Consider the following 10000-nt stretch of genomic DNA (forward strand, 5'->3'; position numbering starts at 1 on the left):
CCAGTTGTGGTAATCTGTTTCCATGTGCTTTTTTTGGAAAAAATGTATACACATGCTGAGAGACAGAGATGTAAGCGTGCCATAGTAATCAGAGTAGGTAACATTCTAGAATGTGAGAATATTAATCTGCACCATGGAGCACGAATGCAAGCATCGTTAACTAAGGAGGAATTTTGCTTGAATTTACCAAGAAAATATAAAGACAATGTGATCACATTTTGATTCTGAAGATGGTAATTGTGGAGAGAGAGAGAGAGAGAGAGAGAGAGAGAGAACATCAATGGGTAAGATGCCGTCTGACTTCAGATCAGAATTTTGAGGGTTCGAGTCCCATCATGGCAGTCAGTTTCCATGAGTTTTTTTGAAAAAAAGTATACACGTGCTGAGAGAGAGCTGTAAGCGTGTCTTCGTCATTGGACTCAGTAAGATTCTTATTCTAGACCACGGAACCACGTACTCAAGCATCACATGCCAATCAAAAGACCGCGTGGCCTAATGGATAAGGCGTCTGACTTCGGATCAGAAGATTGAGGGTTCAAGTCCCTTCGTGGTCGTGGCATTCTCTTTCTCCACACTTTTTGAAAAAATGTATATATACTGAGCGTTTGTTACGAAAGCATCATGCGCCATTCTGAAGAGCACGTGGTCAAATGGAAAAGGAATCTTACTTTAGATCAGAAGATTTAGGGTTATCATCCCTTCATGGTGGTGGCAGTCTCCCTCCACATGCTTTTAGAATAGAATGTACACATGCTGAGAGGGTTATATGACAGTATAGAGAGACATGTCAGTTTTAGACAAGTAAGGACACTAAAAGCAGCTGTCAGAAGTGGGATTTGAGCCCACGCCTCCATTTGGAGACCAGAATACCCACCTCAATGGAAACAGAACACTCTTAAGTCTGGCGCCTTAGACCACTCGGCCATCCTGACTAACTGCGCTGAGAGTGCTAGAATTATTCCCATTCAGCTAATCAAAGAGAAATTTAGCTACAATTTTCTTGAAAATGTAAGAACAATGTCATTATGTTTGAGAGAGAATGAAGAGAAAGCAGAGAGACAGAGAGAACGAGAAAAAATAAATAAATGAACGGATAAGGCGGATTCTGACCAAACGGGGGGTGGGGGAGAGAGAGAGAGAGAGAGAGAGAGAGAGAGAGAGAGAGAGAGAGAGAGAGAGAGAGAGAGAGAGAGAGAGAGAGAGAGAGAGAGAGAGAGAGAGAGAGAGAGAGAGAGAGAGAGAGAGAGAGAGAATACATCAATGGGTAAGATGCCGTCAGGCTTAAGATCAGGGTTTTGAGGGTTCGGGTCCCGACATGGCAGTCAGTTTCCACGTGTTTTATGAAAAAAAGTTTATTCTTATTCTAGACCAAGGGACCACGTACTCAATCATCATGTGGCATTCAAAAGACTGTTTGGCCTAATGAATAAAGTGTCTGACTTTGGATCAGAAGTTTGAGGTTTCAAGTCCTTTCGTGTTTGTGGCATTGTCTTTCTGCACTCTTTTTGAAAAAGATTTAAATGTAGTGATCGGTTGTTATGAAAGCCTCATGCGCCAATCTGAAGAGCAAGTGGCCTATGGAAAAGGCGTCTTACTTTGGGTCAAAAGATTGAGGGTTATCATCCCTTCATGGTCGTAGCAGTCTCTCTCCACATGCTTTTAGAAAAAAATGTACAGATGCTGAGAGGGTTATATGACAGTTTAGAAAGAAGGGTCAGTTGTAGACAAGTAAGGACACAAAAAGCAGCTGTCAGAAGTGGGATTTGAAGCCATGCCTCCATTTGGAGACCAGAAAACCCAGCTCTATGTGGGGAAAGAAATCATTCTTGAGTCTGGCGCCTTAGACCACTCGGCCATCCTGACAAACTGCATTGTGGGTGCTACAGCTATTCCCATTCAGTTAACTAAGGAGGAATTTAGCTAGAATTTACCAAGAAAATATAAAGACAATGCCATCACGTTGTGATTTTGAAGATGGAAATTTTGGAGAAAGAGAGAGAAAGAAAGATAGATTGAGAGAGAGAGAGAATGGGTAAGGTGTCTTTCTTTAGATCAAACATTTATACACATGTTGAGAGACAGAGATGTTAGCGTGTCATAGTCATCAGACTAGGTAAGATTCTAGAATATAAGAAAGCTGTTCTGGACCATGGGAGCATGAATGCAAGGGTCTGACTTCATATCAGAACAATGAGAGGTTGAGTCCAGTTGTGGTAGTCTGTTTCCATGTGATTTTTGGAAAAAATGTATACACATGCTGAGAGACAAAGATGTAAGCGTGCTATAGTAATCAGAGTAGGTAAGATTCTAGAATGTGAGAATGTTATTCTGCACCATGGAGCATGAATGCAAGCATCGTTAGCTAAGGAGGAATTAAGCTTGAATTTACCAAGAAAATATAAAGACAATGTGATCACATTTTGATTCTGAAGATGGTAATTGTGGAGAGAGAGAGAGAGATAGAAAGATAGATTAAGAGAGAGAATGGGTAAGGTGTCTTTCTTTAGATCAAAAATTTATACACATGCTGAGAGACAGAGATGTTAGCGTGTCATAGTCATCAGACTAGGTAAGATTCTAGAATGTGTAAATGTTATTCTGGACCATGGGAGCATGAATGCAAGGGCCTGACTTCAGATCAGAACATTGAGTGTTTGAGTCCAGTTGAGGTAGTCTGTTTGAATGTGCTTTTTGGAAAAAATGTATACACATGCTGAGAGACAAAGATGTAAGCGTGCTATAGTAATCAGAGTAGGTAAGATTCTAGAATGTGAGAATGTTATTCTGCACCATGGAGCATGAATGCAAGCATCGTTAGCTAAGGAGGAATTAAGCTTGAATTTACCAAGAAAATATAAAGACAATGTGATCACATTTTGATTCTGAAGATGGTAATTGTGGAGAGAGAGAGATAGAAAGATAGATTAAGAGAGAGAATGGGTAAGGTGTCTTTCTTTAGATCAAAAATTTATACACATGCTGAGAGACAGAGATGTTAGCGTGTCATAGTCATCAGACTAGGTAATTTTCTAGAATGTGAGAATGTTATTCTGGACCATGGGAGCATGAATGCAAGGGCCTGACTTCAGATCAGAACATTGAGTGTTTGAGTCCAGTTGAGGTAGTCTGTTTGAATGTGCTTTTTGGAAAAAATGTATACACATGCTGAGAGACAAAGATGTAAGCGTGCTATAGTAATCAGAGTAGGTAAGATTCTAGAATGTGAGAATGTTATTCTGCACCATGGAGCATGAATGCAAGCATCGTTAGCTAAGGAGGAATTAAGCTTGAATTTACCAAGAAAATATAAAGACAATGTGATCACATTTTGATTCTGAAGATGGTAATTGTGGAGAGAGAGAGATAGAAAGATAGATTAAGAGAGAGAATGGGTAAGGTGTCTTTCTTTAGATCAAAAATTTATACACATGCTGAGAGACAGAGATGTTAGCGTGTCATAGTCATCAGACTAGGTAATTTTCTAGAATGTGAGAATGTTATTCTGGACCATGGGAGCATGAATGCAAGGGCCTGACTTCAGATCAGAGCATTGAGTGTTTGAGTACAGTTGTGGTAGTCTGTTTCCATGTGCTTTTTTGGAAAAAATGTATACACATGCTGAGAGACAGAGATGTAAGCGTGCCATAGTAATCAGAGTAGGTAACATTCTAGAATGTGAGAATATTAATCTGCACCATGGAGCACGAATGCAAGCATCGTTAACTAAGGAGGAATTTTGCTTGAATTTACCAAGAAAATATAAAGACAATGTGATCACATTTTGATTCTGAAGATGGTAATTGTGGAGAGAGAGAGAGAGAGAGAGAGAGAGAGAGAGAGAGAGAGAGAGAGAGAGAGAGAGAGAGAGAGAGAGAGAGAGAGAGAGAGAGAGAGAGAGAGAGAGAGAGAGAGAGAGAGAGAGAGAGAGAGAACATCAATGGGTAAGATGCCGTCTGACTTCAGATCAGAATTTTGAGGGTTCGAGTCCCATCATGGCAGTCAGTTTCCATGAGTTTTTTTGAAAAAAAGTATACACGTGCTGAGAGAGAGCTGTAAGCGTGTCTTCGTCATTGGACTCAGTAAGATTCTTATTCTAGACCACGGAACCACGTACTCAAGCATGACATGCCAATCAAAAGACCGCGTGGCCTAATGGATAAGGCGTCTGACTTCGGATCAGAAGATTGAGGGTTCAAGTCCCTTCGTGGTCGTGGCATTCTCTTTCTCCACACTTTTTGAAAAAATGTATATATACTGAGCGTTTGTTACGAAAGCATCATGCGCCATTCTGAAGAGCACGTGGTCAAATGGAAAAGGAATCTTACTTTAGATCAGAAGATTTAGGGTTATCATCCCTTCATGGTGGTGGCAGTCTCCCTCCACATGCTTTTAGAATAGAATGTACACATGCTGAGAGGGTTATATGACAGTATAGAGAGACATGTCAGTTTTAGACAAGTAAGGACACTAAATGCAGCTGTCAGAAGTGGGATTTGAACCCACGCCTCCATTTGGAGACCAGAATACCCACCTCAAGGGAAACAGAACACTCTTAAGTCTGGCGCCTTAGACCACTCGGCCATCCTGACTAACTGCGCTGAGAGTGCTAGAATTATTCCCATTCAGCTAATCAAAGAGAAATTTAGCTACAATTTTCTTGAAAATGTAAGAACAATGTCATTATGTTTGAGAGAGAATGAAGAGAAAGCAGAGAGACAGAGAGAACGAGAAAAAATAAATAAATGAACGGATAAGGTGGATTCTGACCAAACGGGGGGTGGGAGAGAGAGAGAGAGAGAATACATCAATGGGTAAGATGCCGTCAGGCTTAGGATCAGGGTTTTGAGGGTTCGGGTCCCGACATGGCAGTCAGTTTCCACGTGTTTTTTTAAAAAAAGTTTATTCTTATTCTAGACCAAGGGACCACGTACTCAACCATCATGTGCCATTCAAAAGACTGTTTGGCCTAATGAATAAAGTGTCTGACTTTGGATCAGAAGTTTGAGGTTTCAAGTCCTTTCGTGTTTGTGGCATTGTCTTTCTGCACTCTTTTTGAAAAAAATTTAAATGTAGTGATCGGTTGTTATGAAAGCCTCATGCGCCAATTTGAAGAGCAAGTGGCCTATGGAAAAGGCGTCTTACTTTGGGTCAAAAGATTGAGGGTTATCATCCCTTCATGGTCGTAGCAGTCTCTCTCCACATGCTTTTAGAAAAAAATGTACAGATGCTGAGAGGGTTATATGACAGTTTAGAAAGAAGGGTCATTGAACATCAATGGGTAAGATGCCGTCTGACTTCAGATCAGAATTTTGAGGGTTCGAGTCCCATCATGGCAGTCAGTTTCCATGAGTTTTTTTGAAAAAAAGTATACACGTGCTGAGAGAGAGCTGTAAGCGTGTCTTCATCATTGGACTCAGTAAGATTCTTATTCTAGACCACGGAACCACGTACTCAAGCATCACATGCCAATCAAAACACCGCGTGGCCTAATGGATAAGGCGTCTGACTTCGGATCAGAAGATTGAGGGTTCAAGTTCCTTCGTGGTCGTGGCATTGTCTTTCTCCACACTTTTTGAAAAAATGTATATATACTGAGCGTTTGTTACGAAAGCATCATGCGCCATTCTGAAGAGCACGTGGTCAAATGGAAAAGGAATCTTACTTTAGATCAGAAGATTTAGGGTTATCATCCCTTCATGGTGGTGGCAGTCTCCCTCCACATGCTTTTAGAATAGAATGTACACATGCTGAGAGGGTTATATGACAGTATAGAGAGACATGTCAGTTTTAGACAAGTAAGGACACTAAATGCAGCTGTCAGAAGTGGGATTTGAACCCACGCCTCCATTTGGAGACCAGAATACCCACCTCAAGGGAAACAGAACACTCTTAAGTCTGGCGCCTTAGACCACTCGGCCATCCTGACTAACTGCGCTGAGAGTGCTAGAATTATTCCCATTCAGCTAATCAAAGAGAAATTTAGCTACAATTTTCTTGAAAATGTAAGAACAATGTCATTATGTTTGAGAGAGAATGAAGAGAAAGCAGAGAGACAGAGAGAACGAGAAAAAATAAATAAATGAACGGATAAGGTGGATTCTGACCAAACGGGGGGTGGGAGAGAGAGAGAGAGAGAGAATACATCAATGGGTAAGATGCCGTCAGGCTTAGGATCAGGGTTTTGAGGGTTCGGGTCCCGACATGGCAGTCAGTTTCCACGTGTTTTTTTAAAAAAAGTTTATTCTTATTCTAGACCAAGGGACCACGTACTCAACCATCATGTGCCATTCAAAAGACTGTTTGGCCTAATGAATAAAGTGTCTGACTTTGGATCAGAAGTTTGAGGTTTCAAGTCCTTTCGTGTTTGTGGCATTGTCTTTCTGCACTCTTTTTGAAAAAAAATTAAATGTAGTGATCGGTTGTTATGAAAGCCTCATGCGCCAATTTGAAGAGCAAGTGGCCTATGGAAAAGGCGTCTTACTTTGGGTCAAAAGATTGAGGGTTATCATCCCTTCATGGTCGTAGCAGTCTCTCTCCACATGCTTTTAGAAAAAAATGTACAGATGCTGAGAGGGTTATATGACAGTTTAGAAAGAAGGGTCAGTTGTAGACAAGTAAGGACACAAAAAGCAGCTGTCAGAAGTGGGATTTGAAGCCATGCCTCCATTTGGAGACCAGAAAACCCAGCTCTATGTGGGGAAAAATATCATTCTTGAGTCTGGCGCCTTAGACCACTCGGCCATCCTGACAAACTGCATTGTGGGTGCTACAGCTATTCCCATTCGGTTAACTAAGGAGGAATTTAGCTAGAATTTACCAAGAAAATATAAAGACAATGCCATCATGTTGTGATTTTGAAGATGGAAATTTTGGAGAAAGAGAGAGAAAGAGAGAGATAGAAAGATAGATTGAGAGAGAGAGAGAATGGGTAAGGTGTCTTTCTTTAGATCAAACATATATACACATGTTGAGAGACAGAGATGTTAGCGTGTCATAGTCATCAGACTAGGTAAGATTCTAGAATATAAGAAAGCTTTTCTGGACCATGGGAGCATGAATGCAAGGGTCTGACTTCATATCAGAACAATGAGAGGTTGAGTCCAGTTGTGGTAGTCTGTTTCCATGTGATTTTTGGAAAAAATGTATACACATGCTGAGAGACAAAGATGTAAGCGTGCTATAGTAATCAGAGTAGGTAAGATTCTAGAATGTGAGAATGTTATTCTGCACCATGGAGCATGAATGCAAGCATCGTTAGCTAAGGAGGAATTAAGCTTGAATTTACCAAGAAAATATAAAGACAATGTGATCACATTTTGATTCTGAAGATGGTAATTGTGGAGAGAGAGAGATAGAAAGATAGATTAAGAGAGAGAATGGGTAAGGTGTCTTTCTTTAGATCAAAAATTTATACACATGCTGAGAGACAGAGATGTTAGCGTGTCATAGTCATCAGACTAGGTAAGATTCTAGAATGTGTAAATGTTATTCTGGACCATGGGAGCATGAATGCAAGGGCCTGACTTCAGATCAGAACATTGAGTGTTTGAGTCCAGTTGAGGTAGTCTGTTTGAATGTGCTTTTTGGAAAAAATGTATACACATGCTGAGAGACAAAGATGTAAGCGTGCTATAGTAATCAGAGTAGGTAAGATTCTAGAATGTGAGAATGTTATTCTGCACCATGGAGCATGAATGCAAGCATCGTTAGCTAAGGAGGAATTAAGCTTGAATTTACCAAGAAAATATAAAGACAATGTGATCACATTTTGATTCTGAAGATGGTAATTGTGGAGAGAGAGAGAGAGATAGAAAGATAGATTAAGAGAGAGAATGGGTAAGGTGTCTTTCTTTAGATCAAAAATTTATACACATGCTGAGAGACAGAGATGTTAGCGTGTCATAGTCATCAGACTAGGTAATTTTCTAGAATGTGAGAATGTTATTCTGGACCATGGGAGCATGAATGCAAGGGCCTGACTTCAAATCAGAACATTGAGTGTTTGAGTCCAGTTGAGGTAGTCTGTTTGAATGTGCTTTTTGGAAAAAATGTATACACATGCTGAGAGACAAAGATGTAAGCGTGCTATAGTAATCAGAGTAGGTAAGATTCTAGAATGTGAGAATGTTATTCTGCACCATGGAGCATGAATGCAAGCATCGTTAGCTAAGGAGGAATTAAGCTTGAATTTACCAAGAAAATATAAAGACAATGTGATCACATTTTGATTCTGAAGATGGTAATTGTGGAGAGAGAGAGATAGAAAGATAGATTAAGAGAGAGAATGGGTAAGGTGTCTTTCTTTAGATCAAAAATTTATACACATGCTGAGAGACAGAGATGTTAGCGTGTCATAGTCATCAGACTAGGTAATTTTCTAGAATGTGAGAATGTTATTCTGGACCATGGGCGCATGAATGCAAGGGCCTGACTTCAGATCAGAGCATTGAGTGTTTGAGTCCAGTTGTGGTAGTCTGTTTCCATGTGCTTTTTTGGAAAAAATGTATACACATGCTGAGAGACAGAGATGTAAGCGTGCCATAGTAATCAGAGTAGGTAACATTCTAGAATGTGAGAATATTAATCTGCACCATGGAGCACGAATGCAAGCATCGTTAACTAAGGAGGAATTTTGCTTGAATTTACCAAGAAAATATAAAGACAATGTGATCACATTTTGATTCTGAAGATGGTAATTGTGCAGAGAGAGAGAGAGAGAGAGAGAGAGAGAGAGAACATCAATGGGTAAGATGCCGTCTGACTTCAGATCAGAATTTTGAGGGTTCGAGTCCCATCATGGCAGTCAGTTTCCATGAGTTTTTTTGAAAAAAAGTATACACGTGCTGAGAGAGAGCTGTAAGCGTGTCTTCGTCATTGGACTCAGTAAGATTCTTATTCTAGACCACGGAACCACGTACTCAAGCATCACATGCCAATCAAAACACCGCGTGGCCTAATGGATAAGGCGTCTGACTTCTGATCAGAAGATTGAGGGTTCAAGTTCCTTCGTGGTCTTCTCTTTCTCCACACTTTTTGAAAAAATGTATATATACTGAGCGTTTGTTACGAAAGCATCATGCGCCATTCTGAAAAGCACGTGGTCAAATGGAAAAGGAATCTTACTTTAGATCAGAAGATTTAGGGTTATCATCCCTTCATGGTGGTGGCAGTCTCCCTCCACATGCTTTTAGAATAGAATGTACACATGCTGAGAGGGTTATATGACAGTATAGAGAGACATGTCAGTTTTAGACAAGTAAGGACACTAAAAGCAGCTGTCAGAAGTGGGTTTTGAACCCACGCCTCCATTTGGAGACCAGAATACCCACCTCAAGGGAAACAGAACACTCTTAAGTCTGGCGCCTTAGACCACTCGGCCATCCTGACTAACTGCGCTGAGAGTGCTAGAATTATTCCCATTCAGCTAATCAAAGAGAAATTTAGCTACAATTTTCTTGAAAATGTAAGAACAATGTCATTATGTTTGAGAGAGAATGAAGAGAAAGCAGAGAGACAGAGAGAACGAGAAAAAATAAATAAATGAACGGATAAGGTGGATTCTGACCAAACGGGGGGTGGGAGAGAGAGAGAGAGAGAATACATCAATGGGTAAGATGCCGTCAGGCTTAGGATCAGGGTTTTGAGGGTTCGGGTCCCGACATGGCAGTCAGTTTCCACGTGTTTTTTTAAAAAAAGTTTATTCTTATTCTAGACCAAGGGACCACGTACTCAACCATCATGTGCCATTCAAAAGACTGTTTGGCCTAATGAATAAAGTGTCTGACTTTGGATCAGAAGTTTGAGGTTTCAAGTCCTTTCGTGTTTGTGGCATTGTCTTTCTGCACTATTTTTGAAAAAAATTTAAATGTAGTGATCGGTTGTTATGAAAGCCTCATGCGCCAATTTGAAGAGCAAGTGGCCTATGGAAAAGGCGTCTTACTTTGGGTCAAAAGATTGAGGGTTATCATCCCTTCATGGTCGTAGCAGTCTCTCTCCACAT

The 10000-nt window shown here is 40.5% G+C and overlaps 8 non-coding genes across 8 annotated transcripts; 2 read left to right on the forward strand and 6 right to left on the reverse strand.

Moving 5' to 3' along the window:
- Nucleotides 1-481: 481 nt before the first annotated feature.
- TRNAR-UCG (transfer RNA arginine (anticodon UCG)) lies at nucleotides 482-554 on the forward strand. Its single transcript has one exon. It is a non-coding gene; the product is annotated as a tRNA-Arg (tRNA).
- Nucleotides 555-821: 267 nt separating this feature from the next.
- On the reverse strand, nucleotides 822-932 carry TRNAL-UAA (transfer RNA leucine (anticodon UAA)). The gene is made up of 2 exons: nucleotides 895-932; nucleotides 822-867 (listed from the first exon to the last, which is right to left on the reverse strand). It is a non-coding gene; the product is annotated as a tRNA-Leu (tRNA).
- Nucleotides 933-1748: 816 nt separating this feature from the next.
- TRNAL-CAA (transfer RNA leucine (anticodon CAA)) lies at nucleotides 1749-1863 on the reverse strand. Its single transcript has 2 exons — nucleotides 1826-1863; nucleotides 1749-1794 (listed from the first exon to the last, which is right to left on the reverse strand). It is a non-coding gene; the product is annotated as a tRNA-Leu (tRNA).
- A 2275-nt stretch (nucleotides 1864-4138) lies between these two features.
- TRNAR-UCG (transfer RNA arginine (anticodon UCG)) lies at nucleotides 4139-4211 on the forward strand. Its single transcript has one exon. It is a non-coding gene; the product is annotated as a tRNA-Arg (tRNA).
- Nucleotides 4212-4478: 267 nt separating this feature from the next.
- Nucleotides 4479-4589, reverse strand: TRNAL-UAA (transfer RNA leucine (anticodon UAA)). The gene is made up of 2 exons: nucleotides 4552-4589; nucleotides 4479-4524 (listed from the first exon to the last, which is right to left on the reverse strand). It is a non-coding gene; the product is annotated as a tRNA-Leu (tRNA).
- Nucleotides 4590-5815: 1226 nt separating this feature from the next.
- On the reverse strand, nucleotides 5816-5926 carry TRNAL-UAA (transfer RNA leucine (anticodon UAA)). Its single transcript has 2 exons — nucleotides 5889-5926; nucleotides 5816-5861 (listed from the first exon to the last, which is right to left on the reverse strand). It is a non-coding gene; the product is annotated as a tRNA-Leu (tRNA).
- A 708-nt stretch (nucleotides 5927-6634) lies between these two features.
- On the reverse strand, nucleotides 6635-6749 carry TRNAL-CAA (transfer RNA leucine (anticodon CAA)). The gene is made up of 2 exons: nucleotides 6712-6749; nucleotides 6635-6680 (listed from the first exon to the last, which is right to left on the reverse strand). It is a non-coding gene; the product is annotated as a tRNA-Leu (tRNA).
- Nucleotides 6750-9276: 2527 nt separating this feature from the next.
- Nucleotides 9277-9387, reverse strand: TRNAL-UAA (transfer RNA leucine (anticodon UAA)). The gene is made up of 2 exons: nucleotides 9350-9387; nucleotides 9277-9322 (listed from the first exon to the last, which is right to left on the reverse strand). It is a non-coding gene; the product is annotated as a tRNA-Leu (tRNA).
- Nucleotides 9388-10000: the final 613 nt, after the last annotated feature.

This window comes from Dendrobates tinctorius, unplaced genomic scaffold (assembly GCF_039654945.1).
Source record: "Dendrobates tinctorius isolate UK_male_01 unplaced genomic scaffold, ASM3965494v1 ptg000743l, whole genome shotgun sequence".
Taxonomy (NCBI): Eukaryota; Metazoa; Chordata; class Amphibia; order Anura; family Dendrobatidae; genus Dendrobates; species Dendrobates tinctorius.